The sequence below is a fragment of the Sminthopsis crassicaudata genome, chromosome 6, assembly GCF_048593235.1.
Source record: "Sminthopsis crassicaudata isolate SCR6 chromosome 6, ASM4859323v1, whole genome shotgun sequence".
Lineage (NCBI taxonomy): Eukaryota > Metazoa > Chordata > Mammalia > Dasyuromorphia > Dasyuridae > Sminthopsis > Sminthopsis crassicaudata.
The window spans coordinates 211633316-211657667 of NC_133622.1; the positions used below are offsets into that span (position 1 = coordinate 211633316).

The 24352-nt window shown below is 36.1% G+C and overlaps 1 protein-coding gene across 3 annotated transcripts in view; it reads left to right on the forward strand.

The window, feature by feature from the left end:
• Nucleotides 1-24352, forward strand: part of NELL1 (neural EGFL like 1) — an 855798-nt gene that overhangs the window by 254533 nt on the left and 576913 nt on the right. The gene's annotated exons all lie outside the window — the stretch shown is intronic.

Sequence of the window (24352 nt, forward strand, 5' to 3'; positions counted from 1 at the left end):
TTTTCTCCTCCTTCTCCCCCATCCCCTTCCCTAGATGACAAGCATGTTAAATATGTTAAATCCAATATGTATTTATACCTATTTATACAACTCTTGAAATCAGATTTAAAAAAGAAAGTAAATGAGTAAGAAAACAAAATGCAAGTGAACAACAAAAAGAGTGAGAATATTATGTTGTGATCTACACTCAGTTCCCGCAGTCCTCTCTCTGGGTGTAGATGGCTCTCCCCATCACAAGATAATTGGAATTGGTATCAATCATTTCATTGTTAGGATCACGTTCATCAGAATTCATTGTCATTCAGATTGATGTTGCCATGTACAGTGTTCTCTTGGTTCTGCTCACTTCACTCAGCATTGGTTCATGTAAGTCTCTCCAGGCCTTTCTAAAATCATCCTGCTGTCATTTATTACAGAACAATAATATTCCATAACATTCCTATACCATAACTTATTCACCCATTCTTCAACTGATGGGCAGCCACTCAGTTTCCAGTTTCTTGCCACTACAAAAAAGGCTGTCACAAACATTTTTGCGTATGTGGGTCATGTGGGTGATATTGAATAATATCATTGCCCCAGTCTAACTTTGAGATAATTTGGTCCAACTCTCCATCTCAGTTATGAAAATGAAATGTAAGGAAACTAAAAAAAAACTTGCCCTATTCATTTAACTAAGTAATTACAGAAACAGGCACCAGAGTCAGTTATCTAAACTCCCAGACTAAAACACAGATAATAGAAATGAAAATATTTTTAAAACATGTAAGCAAAATAAAAAATATAATGTGTATATTTCTTTTGAAAAATTATTTAAATGGAAATTTTGTAAACAAATATTTGAAAATTCATCAGATATCTTTGCTATTAAAATCTGTATACATTTGTATAAAATTTGTGCACATTTATAATAATAATCATTATTTTTTAATAATTAAATCTATAGTTTAGATGTTATTTTCTTGTAGTAGGAGTGTATTTATATATTGGGGAACTGAGGGAGCCCAATGGATAGACTTTCAGATTTGAATTCATGAAGACTCATCTTCTTGAATTAAAATTTGGTCTCAAACATTTAATAGTTATGTGATTCTGCTTGTCTCAGTTTCCTCATGTATAAAATGAGCTGGAGAAGGAAATGTAAAACCATTTCAGTATTTTTGCCAAGAAAACCCCAAATGCCATCATGAAAAAATTGGACTTGATTCAATAGCAACACATAGTTATGTACTAAATTGCATTTTAACCTGGGTATAGCTCTTATTCATTGTATCTATCAGTTGATTTCTTCTGATCCCTTTTCCCCAGGACCTTTTTTTTTGTTGTTGGCTGAAAAGCTCTATATTGGAGCTAAGCTTTGTTTTTTTGCGAATAGATTTATAAATTGTTGGGTAATTTATATGGATTTATTTATTCAGATTTTTACAATGTTTTGAAAGTCATCTTAAATTTCTATCTGTGCTTCATAAGTGTTTAACATCAATGTCAAAGTATTCTTAAAACTTCTTTGGAATGAATGACTTTCATAATCTATCATTTTAGCCCATTTCTATCTTATGTGCTGACTCATTTCATTAGTGATGAGCCATTGACGTCTGATATCTTCTCAGTGGTCCATGAGAAAATGGTGGTACCTTAATGGCCAACCTTGCAGTGAGATAGTCACTTAAAATGAGAAAGAAACAAATTATTCAGTTTTAAAGTATGTTAAGTTTATTTGAATGGAAATACTCCCCTTCACACATTCTGTCCTAGTCAAAGTAACTTGTTAGCTATTTCTAGTTTGGATATACATATATATATATATATGTGTGTGTGTGTGTGTGTGTGTGTGTGTGTGTGTGTGTGTAATATTCATACATACATACATACATATACACATATACATCTTACCTTTCTGACCCAAATAGGTTTTTCTTCATGTCTGAATTTTTTCTTTCTTCATCTCTGCTTACATCTCTGACATCCCTTATAGCTCCTATATAAGTAATTTCCTGGTCCAGCAACTGTTAGTGATCATTCCTTTTTAAAATTACTTAGTAATTGATTTGCTTATTTAGGAAGACACTGTTCTTCCTCCAGTGGAATATAAGTTCCTTGAGGACAGAGGCCATTTGAATTTTTCTTGGTAATCCTAGAACTTAATATAGTACTTATATAGATACTTCATAAATGCTTGTTGCAATGAACCTATTCATAGTAACCAAAATTAGTACAGAACCCTAGAATGTCAGAGCCAAATGTAAACTCAAGAGTTTACTTTGCCTTACTACTTCTTGCCAGTGAAGAAACTAATATCCAGAGAAAAGAGTAATTTGGGCAGGAATCTATAGCTAAGTAGATGAATTTATCAGCATGTTGAAAAATTGATTTGATCAGCTCAGACTGGTTAAAAAAATAATCAAACACGTATCTTTTTGTTGATGAGTTTAAATGAATTTTTTTGGTTGACTGGATTGAGTGATGAACTTTTCTGGTTAATTATTTCAAATAAGATTAGACTGCTTATCGGAAATGAAGAATGTATTCTGTTCTTATTTTTAAAAATCTGATAGCTCACTGGAAGCCCTATTCATATTGGGGTATGAAGCCAATATTATCATATCAAAGTCATATTAAATCAAACCATTTAAAAATTGCATTTGAAGGCACATGATTAGATCATGTTTATTTGAGCCTATGTAATAACAAGTTTTGTGATGTGAGTCAGGCAGTATGATGGATCAGCCAGAAAAGGCAATGCAATCTTGGGTTGTACTAAGAAAATCACAGTACAAAAAAAAATGAAAGAAGTAATAATCTGTATTTGACAGACCAATTTTACTTCTAGATGTCACATATTAGGTGGCACCAGTTATATGTCCAGAGAGGGATGGCTGCCAGGATGATGACAAAATTGGAGAGTATGCCATGTGAGACACAGAGGAAGCCATGGGAAGTGAGATGATAATTGGCTTCAAGTATTTCAAAAGCTGTCCTGTAAAAAAGGGATAAGACTTGTTGGGGAAGAGAAAATTAGAAGCAATTTATCAAAGACTTTGGAAAAATTTTTTATTCATTTTTTTTCTGATTTCCTTCCTGTATGTTTTTTCTAAGCTCTTTCTTTTCAGCTGTCATCAGCATCATCCTATACTTGACTAAGAAAGTCAGATATCCATAGAGTTGTCTCGTCTCTTCAATTCTACTTTACAATACAGCTACACAATTTACCCATTTTTTCCCCCTCTCCAGGCTCCTAGAGAATAAGGTGGACCATCCCACTTCCCAGGTTGTCCCCCTTATTTGTGCCTTAATAATACTCCTTCCTTTTTCTTTCCGGCACTGCCTCCATCTTTCTTTCTTGTCACTGAATTATCGACTTTAAGAATTTAAAAGAACCTCAGCACTTCTTTGGTCCAACTCATACATGAAAGGAATCCCCACCATAATATATCTGACAGATGATCCTTCAGCCTCTGTTTGAAGGAAGACCTCTAAGGAAGGCAAACTGAGTTACTTCCCCAGGCAGCCATTCCACTTTCGAACAGTTTCCATTATTTAAAAGGTTTTCCTGATATGAAGCCTAAGCAACATCGATCCTTTTTAAGACATGCAGAACAAATCTAATCTTTCTTGCACAAGTTTGTACTTCAAGTAATAAGATTTATTTATCACATACCCAACTTTCTAGGTTAAAAATGTCCAGTTCTTTCAATTATGAACTCAAGGTCCTTCACAATCATGATTGCCTTCTTTCTCTGGACTCTTTCTAGTTTGTCAGTCTTCAATTTGTCTATATTTGATAATTTCTTTCCTATTGCTTGCAAATATATTGAGATTTCTCCTTCTCTGAAAAAAATATCCTTTATTTTGATGTGTCCTTAAATTGTCAGCCTTTATCTTTCTTCCTTTTCACTATTAAATTCCTAGAAAGGGGGTTTATACATCGTAAGTTTGGTCCTTATCATTCACTCATTCCCTCATTAATTCTCAATCTAGCTCTGATCAAATAGTGAAACTGCTTCCTCAAAATTCAATAATGACCTCTTCATTTCTATATGCAATGTCTTTTTCTTAGTGCTTTTCCCCCCTGACTTATATGCATCTTTTCACATTGTGGATCATCCCTTCCTCTGGCATATACTCTTCTCCTTTGTTTTCTGTAATGCTGATATCTCCACATTTTCCTCCTTGTCTCACCACTTAATTTCAGTCTCCTTTGTTTGTTCTTAGAACTTTGCCTCTTGAGGTCTTCAAGGTTCTGCTATGGGTCTGCTTTTATTAATTCTCTATTTTTTCTCCATGAGTGATCTCATCCATTCCCATGAGTTCAATTTTATTTCTATGATTACTCTACCCAGAAATCCTTCTAGCCACTTATATTTATCTTGTCAAAAACTGGATTCATAACTATAAACCCATGCCATCTCCAATTTTCCCTATTTATTTTGAGAACACTGCTATTCTGGTTACCCAGGTTTAAAATATTTTAGTCTTTTTTTTTGTTTTCTCCATTCCTTCATATCTAATAATATCAACCCTGTCAATTCTCCTTTATACAACATTTTTTGTATCAACTTCTTTCTGTAGTCCCATAGCCACCATAGTTTACACCCTTATTTTATACGGACCATTAAAATATCCTCCTAATTATTCTCCTTGCTTTTAATCTCTCCTATCTTGAATAGCTTCACATAGTTGCCCAGTCTAATAATCACAATGCAAGGAAGTAGAGAAGGAACAAAAGGAGAGATATAGGCACAGTAAGTTATTAGGAAAGGAGTTCTGAGAAATCTACATGAGCCAAGACAAGCTTACCTTGGAAAAGGAAAAAAAATGATTCTGAAAGATAGAAAGGAAGAGGAGTTACATTCAAGGAATACAAATGCAATAGATTAGAGATAGCTTTGAATGTCATCCTAAGGATGTATTTTATCCTAGAGGAATAAGTGAACCAATCACCAATTTGTTTGTTTGTTTGTATTAGTAAAAAAAAAAAAGGAAATAGTTCTGTGGTTTTTTCCTTTCTTTTAGCCAAGGCTAAAATTCCTACTGAGGTTCCCTTTCAGTGCAAACAAGCATATTTTTTTTTCTTTGTAATTTAGAAAATTGTCCCTTTAGTTCCTTCAGTTCAAGCTCCTTGACATTTTTGCCTTTGGATTACTGGCATATGACAAGGGCTTAAGAAATGTTTGTTGGATTGATTCAAATCTTTGAAATTGCAGAAGGACTTTCTATGAATGTCAGGAGAATTTTCTTTTCCTGATGAGCTGTGCCAAAGTGGGAGAGCCTCTGGAAGTTCTCTTTCACTAGGGATGATCAGGAGAAGCAGAATAGAGATGTGGGTATCCTCAGAACACCATATACATGTAATATGTACAATCTCTACTAGATGTTTCCTGGGGTCCTTTCCAAATCAAAGATATTTTTTATTCAGTGACTATAGTTCTAGCTGGAGATATAATCAGTTTTTACACATGGTTTTGTTGATCCTAGCAAGCATATGGATATGATTAATCCCATTTTATAGAAAAAAATAAGACAGATTTAGTAGTATATTTTTATTTACTTAACTGTGTAAATGCTGTTTTCATTTAGTAAGAAGTAAGCTCTTTGAGAGTAGGGGCCATTTTTTAAGACAAGTACAGTGACTGGCAGATAGTAGGGGACAAATAGTTGTTTGTTGAATTCAATTGAGTAGAACACTTTCAGTCTTGCAAAAAATGCGACATTCTCTGCTCCTTATAAAAATCTTGTTAAGTAGACACTATCTAAATTGTGGTTTCCATTTTATAAATGAGAAATTGAAATCAAAGATGATTAAATGACTTGACCAATGCCAACTAAGGATTTAAATCCAGATTTTTCCAAACCTGTGCTCAGAGTTTGTGTCATTTCTTTTTTTTTTTTCCTGAGGCTGGGGTTAAGTGACTTGCCCAGGGTCACACAGCTAGGAAGTGTTAAGTGTCTGAGACCAGATTTGAACTCGGGTCCTCCTGAATTCAAGGCTGGTGCTCTATCCACTGTGCCACCTAGCTGCCCCCGTTTGTGTCATTTCTGCATGGTAATCTGCCACACTCTCCTATGGATATGTTGCTGAGCTCTGAATATTGACCATGTTGCCCTAAATAACTCATAAATAGGTGATTCAAACCAGTTCCAATTGTTCAGAGATAAAGAGAGTCATCTACACCCAGAGAGAGAATCATGGGAACTAAGTGTGGACCACAACAAAGCATTTTCATTTTCTGTTATTGTATGCTTGCATTTTGTTTTCTTTCTCAGGGTTTTTCTTCTTGATCCTGTTTTTCGTATGTAGCAAAATAACTGCTTAAGTATGTATGCATATATTGGATTTAACATATATTTTAACATATTTAACACGTATTAGACTGTCTGCCATCTAAGGGAGGAGGTGGGGGGAAAGAGGGGATAATTTGGAACAGAAGGCTTTGCAAGGGTCAATGTTGAAAAATTACCCGTGCATATGTTTTGTAAATAAAAAGCTTTAATAAAATTAAATTAAATAAAAAACCCTCATAAATACAATATTAATGCTTTTTATGGGAGAGTGCTGGTACTTTCATTACTGATTCTAATCCCTTTGCTTATTAAAAAAAATAACGTCTCTCTGATTCCAAGCATAGATAGATGGAGACAAAGCATATAAATAGTAATGTATGCCAAATGTTAAAAACATATACGAGAGATTTTGAGGAAACACTTAGCTTTGGGGACATCACAAAGGCCTCAGAGAGAAGATGGTTTATGATGAGACATTAAGAAAAGAAGAAATTTTAAGGAACTGAGGTGAAGGGAAGAGCATTTTAGGCATGGAACATGGTCATTGATGAAAGTGCACATGGGGAGCAGTAAGAACAGCTTGGCAGCAATCTAGTATTTGTGAAAGAGGGAATGATGTGATGAGAATGGAAAGATGTAGTGGGAACTGATGATGAATCAATCAAGTATTTATTAAATCACTACTGTATATCAAATCCTTTACTAGATATGGAGGATACTTACATGAATGAATATGAAGAAGTACAGCTATTCTGTATGAGCTTATAGGGCTTTAAATGCCAAGCAGAAGGGTTAAAATTTGCTTTTAGAGGAAATAGGGAGGAAGTTGAGTTTACTCAGTAGGGGAAGGGCTTGATTAGGGTAGTGAGAAAAATGGGGAATTGGCTTGGCTACCTAGATAGAATAACAGGAAGATGGGAGTACAGCATCTTTAGGCAGTAGGAAGGGTTTCTCTTCAGAATATATGCTTTTACTTTCTTGATCACTTTTACCTTTTAGAGTGTTTGATTGTGAAAGATCTTAGAATGTTCCTCAGTAAAGATTGCACTGTAGTTTTTTTTTGTTTGTTTTGTTTTGTTTTTTTGGTAAGTACATCTTCACTCCTGCAATCACTGCTAGAGAGATTCTTGAGAAGTTTTTTTTTTTTTTTGAGTAAAAGGAAAAGATGCAATTCAATTCAAATAGGTAAATCTTAATTAACTGCCTTTTATGTGCAAGTTGCTTTGTTAGATTATAAAGGCAAAACATTAAAAACAAAAAACAAAAAACTAGTCTCTCTTCTCAAGGAGTTATATTGCTGAATGGATATAGGATATTTACAAGATGTATATCTATATAAACAAAATATACATATATATATTTATCATATACACATGCACATCTATATGTACAATATACACACAATATGCATTTGTATATATGTAATAATGTGTATATATGTGGATTGTATGTGTATGTGTATAAACACGTGTGTTTATACATACATGTCTGTTCATGTGTGGATAAATACACATACATATGTGTATGCAGACATAACATGTATATGTGTATATAAATATGTGTTTATGTGTATACATGTGTGCACTTATACAGATGTGTGTATATGCATATTATATATATAATATCTGCATATATATACATATGTGTATATATATGCAGATATTAAATATCTGCATAATCAAGTGGTGTGTATATGTGTGTATATATATATTTATATACATTTACACACCACTTGATTTTTGCCTTTCTTTGTATCCTCAGAACTTAGCAAAATGCCTGGCACATAGGAAGTGCTTAATAAATGTTTGCTATTTGACTAGTATGAGAAAGCACTAATATCCAGGAGGATCAGGAAGGCTTCCACTAGAATACAGCACCTGAGCTAAGCCTTGAAGAAAACTCAAGATTCCAAAGGGTTTAGAGGAGTGAGTTCATTCCAGCCCCCGGCGACTGATTAGAAGTGAAGAGTTGGATTTGAAATGTTCGGTTCCATTCCCTTCTAAGAGGTTTGTGTGTTTGTATCTTAAGAGGACATAAAGGTGAGTAATGTGAAGTCTGGAAAAAGGAGGCTAGAGCTCAATTACAAAAAGTCTGTGACAGACAATGATTTAAAAAATGCCTGACATGTCAATCCAGCCAACAGTAGCACTCAAGGGGTGTGAAGAATGTTTCTTATTTGCATAAATTGGCATGAATTCATACAAATGCCCTTTGCATTGGTGGTGATCTCTTTGCCTGTAGGGTTCTGCTGCTTTCTACATTGGACACACTTGAATTTTAGCCCCTGCTTCTGAAATGATGGCTCCTTGATGTCTATGGTTTTCCCATCCTGCAGGCGTCTCATTATACACATTACCACCAGCATCAGAGGAAGTTAATCTGGCAGGAGGAAATTAAACTCAATGTCTTATTTTCTATTCCTCCAGAAGTGTTGTGCTTGGGGAAAGAAATTCGCCATCCCAAGGTGACAGGTATTGTGCAGAAGGAATCCAATGTTCCCTCCCTGTCTTTGTTCCTTCAAAGCCTATTTAGGTCCTGGCAAAGAATGCTGAACATATTTTTATTTAATTTGAGAGTGCTTGTATGAAGACAAAGAAATTTCCATACAAGGTCATTAATTCAGAGTTACAGGCTGCTGAATATGTAAGAAATAATAGTTCCTGGGGCATCTTTAGGCACAGGGAGGCTCATTCTCCAGGGCCTTAGTGCAATGAGTAGGGTTAGTATGGGAGACAAATTTGATTTAAATTCAGTCTCAATTATTACAGGCTTTAAAAGTGGAATGATATCAGCTGGTTTCTGTTGTGGACTAGAGAGTAGGCAGAGGTTAGAAGTCGTGCTGGTAGCTGTAGCCAGAGTCTTTTTGATTTTGGGGGGAAGGGTATATTTACACATCTATAGCTGCAGGGCAAAGTAAAATGGGAATTGTTCTGAGAATCTAGGAATCCAAGTTCATGTGTCACTTCTGTGACTTGGAACCTTGGCCAAGTGACTTCATCTATAAATTTAGGGGATTAGAAAAATGATCTCTAAGGTGTCTGCCTTTTCAAATCTATGAACTATCCAGTCCAATGCTCTTGTAGGATAATGGAATGAATCTCTAATGTGGAAATTCAGGGATGTCAACAAGGTTTTCCCCCCACCAAAAGATCCTTCTTAGTACTCCATCATGGAGGAATATGATTTTTTTTTAATACCTTATGGCTTGATTTTGTGCTTACCTCCTTACTTGATGCTCCCCTCCCCCCAAAAGCATGCAACTTAAATATTCAGGCCTTGTGCCTCTTCATCATTCAAGATAACCAGTATTTATTAAGTGCCTATTGTGTGTCAGGCACTGTGCAAAGCACTCCAGCCACTTCAACTTGGGAGGAAGAGTATCACAGTAGAAAGAAGAGATTTCTTCTTCAAAACCCCTAGATTCTAATTCTGCCTCTGGGATCCAGAGAAACTCATTTAACTTTTTACACCTTTGCTTTTATCACCAATAAAATGACATCTTTGGACCAGATTGCCTAGAGATGGTGGACATGTCAAAGAAGAAGATCACATGCTGCTAGCTAGACCCCTCATTGCAGGGAACCAGATTAAATTATAACTGAAATATTTAGGAAGAGCCATTTCTATTTGAGTTTCATGCTACTGGTGTACATGGTTATTTGTACATTTCTCCCTCATTAGAATGGGAGCTCATGGAGGGCAAGGGGCCTTTCTTGTTCTCCTCTGCAGGTGCTATTCTTATCCTTTTTTTTCAGATGCAGAAACTGAGGCAAACATAGGATAAGTGACTTATCCAGGATTGTACAGCTAGTATCCAAGGCTGAATTAGAACTTAAAAGGCCTACATCTCAATTCACCATGATACCTAGCTGCCATTGCCTTCTCAAACAATGTGATTCTTGTTAATATCCTTCCTAAAAATCTTCCGTAGAGGAGTTAACTGGTGTGTTTCCTCTACGTTTTTGATATTACACAGACAAAAGTATGGCATTTTGGCCATTCATCCTATTTATCCATCTTCTATTTGCTCTGCCTCTTATTTCTTCTACACAAATCACTTTTGATAATAGGCCGCAGTATACATAGATTCTAGTCTTGTCATTGCCTTTTGGGACATGTGATTTTTGATCCTTCTGAGAAGATATTTGGTAGATTCTGAAGGGGAGAAGATACGTGACCATATTAAGCTAGGTCTGTAGTTGTTGGTTACCTCCTTGGCTATAAAAGAGAAAAATTATCAAGATATCCTTCAGAAGCTAGTAATTGGGGGGAGAAGATAGAGTTAGGAAGGAAAATGGCCTTTGTTTATTTGTGGCAGAATGTGTCAAGAGCTATTGAGAGTGCAGAGATCAGTGGTACGAGTGAGATCAGAGAGAGTGAACAGCAGCCTGACGGGAAAAAGAAAATGATTAGACAGTGACCTGACTGTAGCTTTTGAGTGTGTCAGTAAAAATGATTTGTCGGTATTTTTAGGAGTGAATCCCTGCCGGGGTTGAACTTATCCCTAGGATGTACTCAAATTTCTTGGAACTTGAGGAAAGTCAAGTTTAGGGCAGCACTCCCATTAGTAGGTATTTCCAGCCTGCTCAGCTAGAGAGGAAAATCGAGAGCATGCAGGGTTCTTCCCTCTAGGGTAAATCCAGCTCTAAAAAATAGTACCCAAAAAACCCAAGCAGAAGAAGAAGTTCTCTTAGAAAGCTCATATCTGAAGATAACAGTTCTGAGGCCCTAGAAGTCTCTATCTAGGAAAACAGAATAAGAGCACAGTGGATAAAAATGGACTCAGAGAGTGGGTATCAGAGTGTAACTCTAATGTTCTATGATTTGATGTCATATAGAATCGCAAGGAGAAGATGGTTTTTTAAAAAAATTAGATTTCTGAGAACAGTAATTTGATATTATTGACACACTGGGCAATGTCCCGATGCAGTGGAATGGGCAGCGTATTTAAAGACAAAGTAATAGTGGTTGAATTCTGGCTCTGTCACCTTTGTTCCATTAGGCTCTTTAACTCTTTGAAGCTTTCTTATCTACAAAATAAAGGACTTTGACTTGATGCCCTGGTAGTTCCAAATGCATCATTGTATGAAACTCCCCAATGAATCTGGCATTCAGCATATTGTTTTTATGAAGGATCTATATGTGAGTATGTGTATGTGTATATATAAATATATATACACATATACATCATTCTAGAGATATATATTGTGTGTATATATGTATAAGAACTATATATAAACATAAACTGTATATATGTTCATCTACATCTTTCTATATGTGGATAGTATGCAGTATATATTTATATATATGTACACACACACACACACACATATATATATATATATATATATATATATATATATATATATATATATATATATATATATTTACACAACTATATTTATAAACACACAGCCATCTCTATATCTCTAATTCTATAGGTCTCTGCCCCAGGTTAATTCAGTGAGCTGCCATTCAACTCTGTTGTATACACACATAATGTACATATACAACTATATTTATAAACACACAGTCATCTCTCTGTCTCTAATTGTATGTGTCTCTGCTTCTGGATTAATTCAGTAGGCTGCCATTCAACTCTGTTATGATCTGGGCAACATGAATTCTTCATTTACTTGTTTATTTTCATTGTTGTTGTTTCTGCTGTTGTTATTCGGTGGGAATTGCTAAACCGATGCTTTTTAATTAACCATTGATCTCATTGAGGATGCTTCTTAGTGTTCTAGTGCTCAGTGCAATCAACACTATTGCTTTTGAAATTAGAACTTAAGAGATTTCTAAAGAAGCCCTCCTCCATATGGACTTTGCACAGGGCACCTTCCATAACAATGACACATACTTTGATAAGCATACATCTAAGGATTATGCATCATTTAATTTAATATTGATAATCAGAAGATTATTGAACAAAAAGTCCATATGGTGGTATCTTTCTAGGAGTATTGCTTGACTTTAACATGTGTTGTACATAACTTGTTAGAGAAGAACTTTAATGCCAGTTGTTCTCTATTGAGTTAAATGTTACACAATCAAGAGACAGACAATAAATAAAGCAGAATCCTGTATTTCCTCCCACTTTCAGTTGACGTTGTGGTTGACTGTAGATAATTATCTATAATTCAGTTAGGATCCATTGAATATCTACTGAAGGAAAGGTATCATTCTAGATGTTAGGTGTTAACAGTACAAAGAGAAAAACAAATATTACTTGCACTTTTCTTCTCTCCTGTAGTATACATTGGCATCTTGCATCTTATCTCCCTCTCTATTTTAGAGAGATGAAACAAGTCATGTGGGTTCATAGTGATTTTTCTCCTGTATATTTTGCATAGAAGATAACATTGTGTTATCTTTTCTTTTTAAAATCTATTTCTAGATTAGCTAGAAAATCACTCATTGCCCACTTTATAAATCATGTTATTTCTATAGGGATATCTTCTATATGCAAAGTGCACTTATTGTTTCTTCTACCTTTCCTTTGTTGACAAAAACTATTTGTGTATTCTACAGAAGTTGGAATACTGAAATCTTAGAATTAAAAGATGGTAGTTCCCCTTGTATCTCTGATGAGAAGAGATTGCCACAGAAATTATGGCAGACTCTTCCTCACTTTATTTGTTGTTCTTTCAGTATCACATTTTTTCTTTCCCCATAATAAAATGTGAACATCAGAGGCACCTTTCCTTCTGCCATCACTTATAGTAAGTAGACTCTTCTCTATTACTTCCTAAAGTAGCTTCTGGTGCAGGTATAGTGGCTGTACTTGAATCTAATTCATATTATATGTTGGCTTTTGATGAGAAGTTAAAAGTTTATTCAAATAGAGACTGGAACAATTTGCGTGTGAAAGCTCCCGCTGGTTCCATATCATCCTTTTGTGTTCTCATATCTTTCATGTCGTATATTGATAATATATTAATATAAAGATCAATAAAGAATAAAGATATTGGTATCTTTGCCAAGAAAACCCCAAATGGGATTATGAAGATTTGAACACAAAGTATACTTTGTGTTTGTGTATATGAAGATTCCAGTTCCAGTTCTTCCCTTGGCACAAAGTAGCTTTGGGGCCCTGGGCAGGTTACCCTCAGTAACTCTTTAAGACTATAAATTATAGAAGCATTGGTAGAAGGAGTTTGTTCACTCAGAAACTCTACTCAGTTTCTTTACCTAATACTATTGAAATCACAGGTATACTCCCAGTTTCATCCATGAAATATTATTTTCCTGTTCACCTGAGCTACTGAGTTTTCAGTATATCATTGATATGTTATTTTTTTTTTGTGTTCCAAGTTAAAACCATTCCACTAGCCATGTTTTCTTTCATTGGTTCTAGACTATTATTATTATTAGCACAGATTATAAGACTAAATCCCACTGACTGCTGCTTAGTTTTTAGGATCATAGGTCTAGATCTATAAGATATATCTTGCGTATTTTAAAGGAATACAGTTAAATTAGGGGGCTGAAGTGAGGAGGAAGAACACTATAGGCATGGAGGGATAGCCAACAGGGGGAGAAGCATCCTTTAAGGTCATTTCCCAAGTTGGGCTACATTGAAAAAGCAATGGTGCTGTCTTTTTTTCCTCAAGGCTCAGTTCTTTAAAAGACTAAGGCTGGAAAAGTTGATAGAGCTTCCTGGCCTCCTAAACAGAAAGCCCAACTCTCAAGGAGTCAAGGTTTCCTTAACTTTAATAGATGTTTCTGCTCATCTGAATCAACACTATACCTCTCCATGCTATTGTTAGGCATGTGTCCTTTTAATGTTGTCAGACGGTCTACAGATTTCTCATTCTGTTTCAAGGCAGAGTCTGAATCACCAGATGTACTGATACCCAAAACACTAAGAGGTCTGAAAGATGGAATTCAGTAGGGAGAGCATTCAAAGTATGGGAGAAATCCCTGTGCAGAGGAACAAAATTGGGAGATGGAATATGGTGAATGGGTAGCAGCATGTGGCATTAGTCCTTATTCCCTAAGGGTATTGAAAGAATCCATTGATATAATATGTGTAAAATGCTCTGTCAACTGGAGAGTTTATATCAATATAAAGTGCTATTGTTTTTATTAAACAGCATACTTCACAAGGTCATTACATATGGCATCCCTGGGCTATGACTGAAGTCAAATCTTTTCAGTGGGAGATCTGCTGTGCCAGCTAAAGTCATATACTATTGTAAAGGGCTAGAACTGAGCAATGCACTTGGATAATGAAGCACGTGAGACTAATTGGATGCTTCAATGGACAGTTCCTTATTAACTTGTTTGAAGGTTGACCCTCCCCAGATGTTCTATGCTGACTTGATTGGTGGGACAAAGAGGGGGAAGTGAGGTGTGTGGGAGGAGGAGGAGGAAGAAGAAGAAATTGAGACGCTGTCACTGAGTCAGTCTCTCCTGGCGTTTGAGGGAGGAAGGTGTGTGTGAGATTGCTAGACCTAACCCCCTGACTTTGACCATAAAAGATCAAGAATAAAGACGTTTAGTGTATCCTGATTCTGGCTGATTTCTGGGAGGACAGACTTCCAGCATACTATCACTCTCTGTTTGGAACAATTACTTTGGAAAGACTTTTGGCTAGTGTCCATCAGGGTGGCCCGGAGATCAGTATTTAAAAAAAAAATTGACATATGGCAAGTATGGCCATTTCATCTCTCTAGTTCTCAATTTATTTGTAAATAAGAGGGAAGAATCACATTTTCTTTCTGTTTACGCATATCTTTGAAGGGAGTGATGTCACAATAAAATAGACATGATGCATTGTAGAGGGTCTGAACTCTGGAGAAGTATACTTGAAACAAGGGGTTAACTCAATGGAATTGAAGAGCTAATTCTCTAGTTCACATATATCTAGTATGATATAATGATATAATCAATACTAGTTTGATAGAATGATATAATCACTATAGATTGGCTTATACACAGTATACTGAAATGATGTAATTGTAATAGTGTATTTAAGGGCTGAGAGAACTGGGAACGAAGTCAGATTCAGAGTGAAACTAGTTGAGACTGGCAGACTGGCAGACTGCTGGAGGAGACTGGGTCAGACTATGACAGACACAGTCTATGAAGGAGTCAATAAAGATGGACTCTATTCTTGTCCATCCTCAAGGTAACTATCCTGCTGAGACCAAGGTCCTTCCAGGGGACTTCCAGAAAGCTAGCCCAAACATTACAGTATACATATCTAAATATATGTATTTGTGTAGGGATATATTTAGTTATAAGTCGATATAGGTGCTTCTTGGGCCCTATGTGGAGCCGTGAATAGAGTGCCATTCCTGGAATCAGGAGGATCTGAATTAAAATCTGGCCTCAGATACTTACTAGCTGTGTGGCACTAGGCAAATCACTTAACCCTGATTGCCTCAGTTTGCTCATCTGTAAAATGAGCTGATAAAGGAAAGGTCAAACCACTTTAATATCTTTGCCAAGAAAACCCCAAATGGGATCATGAAGATTTGAACACAAATGAAATCACAACAACACATACTTCTTATCTAGTTTATAAAATGTTTATCTTGTATAATTAAAAAGTTAAGTCTAATTGACTCTTGTTTTTGATGTATGAATAGTTTTAGAAAATTACTCATTATGGACAGTTGGGTTATCAAAGTTTTCTTTGTTTTTACTAATTGCTGTTGAGTTTAGCTCTTTTAATACTGAAGGATAAATCTAAAGCTGGAATATTGTCATCAGTATCCATAGCCAGAGAAAGAAAATTTCACACCCTCAGCGTGATAGTTTTATACCTTAGGCACAGTAGAGTCAGTATTTTGAAATGGATAGAGAGCTGGGTCAGAAGGCAGGAAGATTCCAGTTCCAGTCCCAGTTCTTCCCTTGACACAAAGTAGCTTTGGGGCCCTGGGCAAGTTATCCTCCCAGCACCCTAGGTAACTCTTTAAGACTATAAGTTATAGTAGCATTGGTAGAAGGAGTTTGTTCACTCAGAAACTCTACTCGGTTTCTTTATCTAATGCTATTGAAGTCACAAGCATATTCCCAGTTTCACCCATGAAATATCATTTTCCTATTCACCTGAGCTATTGAGTTTTCAGTATAATATCATTGAAAACACAAAATGAAATCCTATATTCTATGGAAAATAGAATTTTTTGTCATCATCAACAACAGATGTATCCATGTAATGTTTGAAAGAAAGTAGTGTTTGAAAAGTGTTCCCCCTTCCAATGAGTGTGATCGGTGTCTAGAATTTAACAAAGGGGTGGGAGGTGATCCCTTCACAGTGGTCAGACCATGCTGTATTTTTCTCCCTTCTTGGCCCCCTTTAGATGACAATGGCCTCTTTTCTTTATTTCTACTCACGGATGACTTCTAAGTTGAAACATATTTTCCAGCAACATTCAGACCTCCTGACACATCCTTTCTTCCACTGTGATCTCCCAAGCAAGGTATATCTCATATAACCTGCCATTCCTTTGCTCTGGGGAAAATGTTTCTAAGTCCATATCTGCTCTGGGCTACCTTATCCATCATTTGTCTTGGTTCTACGTATTTCTCCCCTCCTTTCCCCTTTCTTCCCCCTCCCTTCCCTCCTTTCTTCTCTCCCTCCTCCCTCTGTGATTTCCCCCCTCTTATCCCACATATCCTTGAGGGAAGAGATATCACAGTAAAATAAATGCAATGCACATATCTAAATATGTGTATTTGTGTAGAGATATGTTTAGTTATAGACTGATATATACACTTCTTGAGGAAGCTAAGTGGAGCAATGGATAGAGTACCATCCCTAAAGTCAGGAGGACCTGGATTCAAATCTGGTCTCAGATATTTACCAGCTGTGTGACACTAGGCAAATCACTTAACCCTGTTTGCCTTACTTTCCTCATCTGTAAAATGAGCTGGTAAAGGAAATGTGTATTGTTAATGAGTTCATTGATTTCAAGAAGGAAGTGGCCATTGAGAAAATCTAGTCCAACTCTCACATTCTACATTTGAGGCGCCTGACCTTCAGAGAGTTAAAATGACTTGCCTATTATCTCCCAAGTTACATCAGTGTCATTATTTAACCCGGTCTTTGACTCTAAATTCAAGGTCCAATCTACTATACTACACTGTTTCTCTAATCTTGTGAAGTATAATGAAACCGAGGCACTGCTGATCAATTCTGAATTAGCACCAAAGATCATAAACAAGAGAGAGAAAAGTTAATATTCCTCAAACAAGTATAATAAATTTGTTATAAAGTTGAGTTATTTGCCTGCATCCTCTATTTTTTGGGATCAGACTGTATTTAAGTGAGTATGAAAATTAGTGACAAAAAAATGCATACTTCCTAGATAACTGCAATTCTGAAGCTGATTCAATATCATCCATTCAGCACTGATTGCGCACCTACTCTGTGCAAAGCACTGAGTCAGGAGCTGGGCAGACAAAGATAAAACAAAGTGAAATGGGAAAGTTGAGCAGATGTATTGGCACAAAACAGGAAGTTTGAGAAGATGAAAAACTGAGCAACTAAACTGAGAGATCCAAAGTTAAATTGCATCTGCCCCAAAGTGGAAAGAAATAATAACTTTTCTGTCCATGCTTACAGTGGTTGGCTTGTTCCCATTTTCTAAATTTGCCTTTGCATTTAGCAGCGAAGTAGTTTAAATTTCCTATCACAGGGGCCAAGCCCTAGAACAGTTGAACTAAAATTATTCATTGTCCCCTGGAGTGACTTCAGTTATTTTGGTATGGTATCATGCTGAGATTTATATGAAAATGAATTTTAATTTCTAATAAGGTAACCATATGCTTTAGAGTGTGTTGGAACACACTGTCATCAATAATTTTCAGTTCTAACAAATTCAGCCTTGGAATCGTCAGTTATTATTTGAACAACTCATGGAATGAATAGATTATAACTATTTTCTTCTTCTTCCAAATTTGATACAACTATGGAGAGATTTTATGATGGGAGGGATTTTCTCTTTCTCCTTATTCCTTCTTTGAATGATTTTTTCTTTTGCTTTAGTTTCACGTTCCACCAAAGGAAGCTAACACCCAGCAGATGCAATGCTATTTTTTCTGCTAATTATGATAAAGAAAATTGATTGTTGGAGGTGCAGTCTGCGTTAATTGTCCAGAGGAATTAACTTAGCTCATTCTTTTTCAGTGATTAATTGTTATTTGAAATTAATAACAATTAAACACTGGAAAAGGAAATTATAATTGTGAATAACTAAGTACTAGAAAGGGGAAAGGAATGTTTACCAAGTGGTCTTCCCTTGCTGTGCCTCTGAGAAGATACCTTCCTTTTTCTTGCCTCAGTTGATATAATTTTCTACCGCTGATAACAACCATGATGCAGTAGTATAATACAAGGAGAGAATGCTGAATATAAAATTATGGCTTGACAGCTTTCTGATTTATGAGACTTTTGAACAAATTGACTTCTCTCTGCCTCAGTTTTCTCATTTTTAAAATGAGAGCATTTTGACCAATGATCTTTAAGGTCTATTTCATCTCTGTAGTCTCCTTTAAAATGGATATTCTGCAGAATTTTCTGGTTATAAACTCTTACACATATATTGTTTCATTTTACCCTGTACAAGTTATTGGTGCAGATGTTGGGATGGTATGAATCTGGACCAGTGATTTCTCTGCTCTTAGATAGTACCTGGGTAAAGAAACCCCATTTTCCAGTGCAGATTGGCACCTATTCTGCAACTTATAGTCATAGAGAGTTACCTGGGACACTCAGAGATTAAGTAACTGCATTGGATTGTACAGTAGGTTCTTTCACAATCAGGAGCTAAATCCCTTTTTCCTGGCACCATGGTTCATACTGTAGCTTTTATTTTCCTCTTATAGATAAAAAACTAAGATACAGAGGTTAAGTAAACTACTCAAGATCTCAGAGTTGGTATTGGGACAGAATGGGAAATTTGAACACAAGTCTTCGTATCCCAAGTATAATGGTCTTTTAAAAAATTTTTAGAAATGTTTTTGGATTTTATAGTACAGTTATTTACCCTTTACCCCTCTTCCCTAATTGTATCCCCTTTTGTAATGAAGAAAAAGGAAAGCAAGCAAACCCAAATGGCATAGAAACTGCTTCTGTCAGTGTGATAGTCCCTTTCACATCTGTAATTCTCAGATGGGTTGTATCATCAGTTCCCCAGATTCAATCCTTGTCATTATAATTTTAGAGTGTGGATTCCATTATTGTCATTTCCAATGCAGACATATTTCCCTATACTACTCTTTAATAGTTCTTGTAAATCTTCCCATGATTCCCTAAATTCCTCATTTCTCACTTATTATGACCCAGTGTCTTATACTTCCCACCATACTATGCTTCCCTATCATCTCAATTAAGACGGCATCAACAGATTCAAACAAAAGGTGTCTAATACATGGGCATCGTATACTTCATACTAGTAAATGTAATTTCTAATGAAATCCTCTTTCATTGTCTCATCATGGCATAGCGATAACCCTGAGTTCTTAAAAACCACTGCAGTGGAGGATAAACTCTGTCTCGTTTAAGATTATTTTATGTACGAGGAAACTGAAGCAGAAATTAAATGAGTTATCCAGTTACTAAATATCTGAGGATTTGAATACATCTCCCTGATTCTGTCTAAAACAGTCTTTACTATATGGCACTATGGGCCTAAAATGGACTGTCTGTCATAAGAAGAGCAAGGAGGAGCTCTGCATCAGCCTGACAAGAAGCCAGTGAATTTTATGGCTATGATAGTCCCTCCTTAAAAGAGAGAGGACTCACAGTAATAAAATCAGGTGCTGGACCTTTGACATCTATATAATATTCTATGCAAAGTTTAGTGTGATGACTTTCAAGAACATTGGATCATAGGATCTTAGTCTTAATTCTGGGAAGAGGAAAATAAGAGAATAAGGAAAATAAGTACCTATTATGTGCCAAGTACTGTGCTAAGCACTTTACAGATGTTTTCTCATTTGATGCTCACAACAACCTTATGTGCTATTACTGTCACCATTTTTCAGTTGGAGAAACTGAAGCAGATAAAGGTTAAGTGACTTGCCCAGGGTCACACACATAGTAAGTATTTAAAGTTGGGTATTCTTGATTCTAGTCTCAGCAGTGTATCCACTCTACCACCTAGCTATCTCTAGGGATTAGGAAAGGACATTAGATGCCATTTTGCTCAACCATCTCATTTTGTAGTTGAAGATACTGAGATTCAAAGAGGTCTTCACTTCCCTGGGGTCATATCAGTAGTAAGTGGCCAAGTCAGAATTTAAATTCTATCCAATGTTTCTAAATCCAGTGTAGTTTTCTCTTTACTTGATTATGAACACTATTAATTTGGTAGTAATTTAAAATTTCAAGCCTTTTAAAAATTGTTTCCCCCTCATAATAGATTTCCAAAACACTAAAGGGTAGCATTCTTCCACAAGTGTCCACTTGGTTTTATAAATTTCTAAAAGGCCAGAGGGATTTTGAGATGTGTCTTAAGGTGATCAAGTTACTAGGGGTGAATTGCAATAATTAGCAATATTTTTTCCCTAGGCATCTTCTTAAGTTATCTAGTTATAAGCTTCCACCAGAGGGACCAATCCAAGGTAGACAAATGACCAGTCATGCTCTGAATATATATGACATTTTTCTTTTATGTCAACTTAAACTGTGTTGGGTTTAAGGCACAACTCATATCCCTCAAACATGCTTTTCTAGCAACATAGGGAATATTAGGTACAGCCAAATTCAGGCATCACATCAGAGGTGGTCTTTGCCAGCTGAATTTATAGTCTAACTGAAGGGAGAAGGCTGACCATACCTGCAACAACTAGGGAACAATGAAGTATTAAATGTGTGGGGGATGCTTTTTAGAGTGTAGGAAAAATTCAGAAAAGGGAAAAATCACTTGCTTGGACGACTTAACGATGATTTCGTGAAAGAGATGGAATTTGAACTAGGGTGTGAAGATTTGGACAGATGAGTAAGATCTCATCAGCTGAATGGGGCAGCAATAGGTATATTAGAATAATATAGCTAATATTACAATACTTAGGGGGTTAAATGCTAATTGTGTTCAAGTTTTGTTCCTCTCTGACTTTCACATGGTTATATAATCTGTGGATTCTGATCGGAAGGATTGGAACCCACATTCTCTTGAACAAAGTCTGGCCTTATAGCTAATGGACTGGACCATGCTTTCTGTTGCTCTGATCATATGTGTAAGGAATGTTTCGCGATGATGACGTCACGTTGTACTGATAGGATAACATCATGAGCAGAGCTTCTAAGGTATAAATAATTCTAGAACTTCTTAGAATATTCTGATATTAAATTTTCTTGTATATATCCACAGACATGGGATAGTGAAGCAGACTAGAAAAATCAAAGGATGTTTGAGCAGAAAAAATATTTAGTATTCTTCTAATCTAACTTCATTCTATATACAAAAAACAAACAAACAAACAAACAAAAAACAAGATTTAAAGAGGTAAAATCATTTACCCAACATCACAAAGTCGGTGGCATAGTCTGGGCTTCCAGACTGTACCATTCCATTTTACAAACTTTATCTAGTCCCCATACTGCCTTAAACACAATTTTAATTTAATGCATGAATGTTGGATTAAATGATAAGAACATTCCGTTCACCCAAATCAAACTATATATAAACGCGTACAGAATGTCTTGGAATATGAAATTGAAATGACACTGGAGACTCCAAACAAGAAACTCTTCTTCAATTATCACCCAGCCTTTGGAAAATCTCATTGAAATGGAACCTGTTATATCTTGAAGCATCCCATTCTACTGTTTGATAGTTCTCATTAGGCATCTAGGTGGTACAATGGATAGAGTAAGCAAGTTGAAGTCTGAAGAACTCTGTTCAAACCCTGTCTCAGGTGTCTACTTGTTATGTGACTCTGGTCAAATCACTCGATCTCCTTCAGCCTCAGTTTCCTCATCTATCCAATGGGAATAGAATCAGCATCAGTCGGCAAATCTGAAATGCTGGATACAGGCTATTTATTGTTATTAATTATTGAAGTTTTTCCTGACATCATATCTCAAATTGCTATTCTGCAGCTTGCATTCATCTATCCTGTTTCTGTTCCCTGATGCTCAGGGTCAGATGCAATTCAGTTTTCCATATGCAAACCTTTCAAAGATTTGGAGATAGCTCTTATGTCAGCCCTGAAGAACTTTACCTGCTACTAGTGGGAGGTGGGGAGGAGAAAAATAAGGAAACGTCCAAGCACATTTATGATAATTTGAGGGAGCCTTATTCTGAATGTTTCAGGTAGAATCTAATCAGACATCTCTTCTTCTCAAGGCTAAATGGTCTGAATTTCTTGGCAAAAGAAAGTCTTGCTCTGGTTTTTCATTCCATTTTTCATCATTATAGTCCCTTCAGAAAAGCTGGAAAGAGTAACTGTTGGTGCTTAGTATGCCAGAGGATTCCCAGTCTAAATCCCAGCTTACAAAGCTTTGTTCCCAGCAATACCTAGTACAAAAGCATCTGGATCCCAGCCAATTTAATTCAATCAAAACCATTCTAATGCCACCCAATGCGATTCAATCCAACAAGAATGTTTTAAGTGCCTTCTATTTATAAGGCACTGTGCCAGGGGCTGAGGAGACAGGACAAAGACAAATGAGGAAACAATGTCTTCCCTGAAGGACTTCACCTGCTACTAGTGGAAGGTGGGGAGGACAAAATATGGAAACATCCAAGTACATTTATGATAATTTGAGGGTGCCTTATTCTGAATGTTTCAGGTAGACTCCAATCAGAAACATCAGTTCCTTCCCTTCATGGTATAGATGGAAAATGAACTGGGGTAATTGTCGTATAGGACGGAGGGAAATGACCCTAGAATCAGAAGATCTGAGTTCACATTTTCTCTCGGATGATAACTTCCTGTGGAATTTTTGGCATCTCTTTGCTTTCCTCAGTCTCAGTTTCCCCATTTATAAAATGAGAAATTTGGACTAGAAAACCTTTGAGTCTGACTTCGATGATCTTATATTCCTTCCAAAACAACCTCATTCTTTTTATATCTCTTCAAGCTGCTTTGAATGATTTGAGGTGTGCCTTGCTTCTTCCATTTCACTTGAATTACTTCAGGTAATTAGGTATGCTCATTTTAGGAAGTTCTCCTGCTTCAGAATGTCTGCCCTGGGCACATGATCCCATTTTAAAAAAATGGCTCATCCTTTGTCCTTCAACATCTTCCTGTACTCCTGTCCCATTGTTACCAAAATTAATCTTCTTTATCTAGGTGTGTGTGCTCAATGAAATACATCATGTGGGCTATCGAACGGGAACAGCAGCTAATTTAACAGCTTTGGTTGGGTCAATAATGCTGACCAGTAGGAAGGCATCAGCACTGTGTCCCCCCCACTGGTCAACATTATTAACTCTGCAGTCTAATGAGCATGCTGGAAAATTGGTGCTTGTGGACGTTTCAGTCTAAGGGAAATTGGATTAAACATGATCTATAAAATATTCGAGATGATGAAAATCGCATATCTTCTCCTGTTTTCTGGGACCCTGTGGCTTTTCTTTGAAATTTGCATTGCTTAAACTAAAAGAAATTTTCCACAGGGATCAGGCCAAGGGTGATCTATGTTGATAGATCAGGATCATCTTCCCTAGTTGAGTTCCTTAATCTCTGATCTTCCATTTCTTCATATGTGGATTGAAGAGTTTAATCTTTGAATACCAGATCTGTGATGCTAAGATTTTAACCTTTGTTAAGTCACTTAACACTTTAAGCCTCATTCTTTTTATCTGTGAAATGAATTGATTGAGTCAGATAGTCTCCAAGGTGCTTTTTAGCTGTAGATCAGTGAGGGAGAGACTCTATAATCCATCTTTCATAGAGGTCACAAAATGAAAATTTGATTGCACATCATTTAACTTAGAATTGGCAAAGATTCATATGAAGATAGAATTTCAACTGGGGAGGAAATTTGGCAATTGTCTAATCATGGGATCATTAATATCGATCTGTGGAGATATTTAGAAATCAATGAGTATATCCTTCTGATTTCATAAGGGAGACACTAAATCCCACAGAGAGAAATTTGCTT